The sequence below is a fragment of the Zea mays genome, chromosome 9, assembly GCF_902167145.1.
Source record: "Zea mays cultivar B73 chromosome 9, Zm-B73-REFERENCE-NAM-5.0, whole genome shotgun sequence".
Taxonomy (NCBI): Eukaryota; Viridiplantae; Streptophyta; class Magnoliopsida; order Poales; family Poaceae; genus Zea; species Zea mays.
The window spans coordinates 146070160-146072847 of NC_050104.1; the positions used below are offsets into that span (position 1 = coordinate 146070160).

The 2688-nt window shown below is 38.9% G+C and overlaps 1 long non-coding RNA gene across 1 annotated transcript; it reads right to left on the bottom strand.

Moving 5' to 3' along the window:
• Nucleotides 1-1428: 1428 nt before the first annotated feature.
• LOC103639314 (uncharacterized) lies at nt 1429-2522 on the bottom strand. Its single transcript, XR_559372.2, has 2 exons — nt 2035-2522; nt 1429-1812 (listed from the first exon to the last, which is right to left on the bottom strand). It is a non-coding gene; the product is annotated as an uncharacterized lncRNA (long non-coding RNA).
• Nucleotides 2523-2688: the final 166 nt, after the last annotated feature.

The following is a 2688-nucleotide window of genomic DNA, read 5'->3' on the forward strand; positions in this document are numbered from 1 at the left end:
GTCATCAATAACTTCACATGCGTCAGTCTTAAAAGTAAAATGTAAAAAATGTAGAATATAATAGAAAATATAGATATATAGGAGCACCATAAGACTATCTTCAGTAGGCCGTGTAAACGGCCGTGTAAAAGTATCTCCAAGAGACTAACTAAATGACTTGTCAAGCTAAATTTTAGTTACTTAATAACAAAATAACTCTCCAACAGACTAGCTATTTAATTTGTCAAGTTATCCGGTTCTCTAAATTAACTCCCGCACTTGCTAAATTTGGCTAGCCACTTCCGCTAGTCAAACTAACTTGCATGTTAGGGAGTATGTTGAAATTAGATGTTATATATAGAGTTTAATCTTTATGGAGAGAAATAAAGAGTTAAATAGAGAGTTAAAAATAAAGAGTCTTTTGAAGATGCTCTTAAAGTAGTGTTTTGTAATATAGATTATACTATTTATAAAGATGAGTTTAAAATAGAAAGTGAGATAGAGATGTCTACACGGCACAACGATATAGCTGTCAGGATTATTGACGTAACCTAATATGTACATATTAGATTTCAAAATATAAAACAATAATTTATTTTTTAAAATTATTTAAAAATAATAATTATTATTTTGGCCAGATGGACTCGGATAGGAAGATTATAAGCAAAATGATGCTGATGCACGCAGGTGTGGCTCGCACTCAGTCAAACCAAACCTGCAACTATCATTTTCAGAGTTTACGCCAGTCTATCAAAAAACAACGCAATTATAAATTGAGTACCAGTTAAAGTGGTTCATATCTGATCAAATTTCTAATAAATAATGTTTATAGTTTAAAATTAATTTAATATTAAAATTATTTTATAATTAATTTATTGTCATAAATATCGATACTCTTTTACCTCTACTTGATCGAACTTAGGTGGTGTTTGGTTTTAGACACTAATTTTTAGTCTCTCCAATTTATTCTACTTTAGTCACTAAATTGTCAAATATGGAAACTAAAATAGAGTTATAGTTTCCATATTTTACAATTTATAAACTAAAGTAGAATAAAATGGAGGGACTAAAAATTAGTCCCTAGTAACCAAACACTACCTTAAGATACTAAAAGCTAGTGTATTCTTTGTACACAGGAGACACTGGGTTCGTCGTATTCAGTTTTGTTCTCACAAATGATTAGCTTCTGCCGCTGGAGGCATGTGTTGGTCCGACACGAATGGCTATTCCGCTTCTTTTCAATAGAATCAATCATCATGCGCACACATGGCACATCAATCATGCACAACTGAAGGCTTGGTGCCAGACTGCCGGGGGGATTAAGATACCATCTCTCGTGCAAATCATCCAATCCCCTTCTGCTCTGCTCCAAGCATAGCATTCTTTATGTTGTGATTGTTCAATCCTGCAGCATTCTTTGGAGACAACTACACAATGAAGCACTCAATCTTGGAACCAACCATTGACCACTGGATCAAGTGCACTATTTATATTAGGGGGTTTGACAGCCGTGCTGCCAAAAACTGAGCCCGTGGCACTGAATTACTGAAACATGGAGCTGGAAAAAGGAATACAGAACATCTATCTGAGTACACCAGCACCATGTGTGTGTGACAGATTTGGCAGATAATCGAAAAGAAGGCAATCTTTCTCAATGCGTCTTATAAGTCAGAAATGGGCATAAAGCATCACACCATGAGCAGTTAGAGTTAGGATGCTCATTCGGCAGCAGTCCTTTTCGTCGAGCACTCAGGGTGATGCGGCAGAACACCGAAAGTTCTCCAGGATCAGGTCCACCACCACCAATAGATTCCAGTGCACTAAGCCTCCTGCCTGCCAAATGTTCCCCTGATAGTTAGGCCAGCCTAGGTAACTAACATAAAGTTATCTAGGGTGATATTGTAAGGCGATCTGGTAGGGTTTCGGCTAAGCCGAGTTTCTGTCGGGCCATCTGGTCAGGTTGGTGTCCTGTGTAATGAACATTTTTCTATTTCCTAATGAAATAGAGGGCTTTGCCCCTTGTTAAAAAAAAGGTAACTAACATAAGGTCCTTACCTCGAGTGAAGATGAGCACCCATGATGGTTGAGAAAGCCAAGGCGATTTGCTCACTGTAGATGGGCTCAGATGGGTCCCGTCCTTCTTGACCTGATAGCTGTCTTCCAACCTTGGTCACCATGGCCAATGCAGCATAAATGGAAGGTTGGGCGAACACTAGCCTGTAGAATCAACCGACATTCGGAGATGCTGATTGCTCAACAACCAAGATAACCCATCATCTTAATACAGATAACAGAACTGCTACATTAGGGCCTAACAGAGTTTGTTATATAATGCTAATGGACGGACAAATCGATAACGATGCATAAGCAAAGTCTGGAAGCTACCGCCGGATGCCCCCACATCATCATACACTGTACTGTTGTACTGTGAAAGCCTAAAAAAATAAATGACCATCACCCTTGTCAGCTGGACTGCTGGAGAGCCCTGGGAAAGGTAAGCATACCATAAGGACCATCGAAATTCATCATTGTCAACCTGCAGGCATGAGAAGCATGGGGGGGGGGGGGGGGGGGGGTGATCATCATGAAAAGCATACAGTAGTTCCCTCCAGAAAATATGCCATTAGCAGCAGATATACATAACATAGACTAACATTTCGGGAACAATTAAGCTGGAAGAAAGCAGCAACACAAAGAACCATGGTGCAA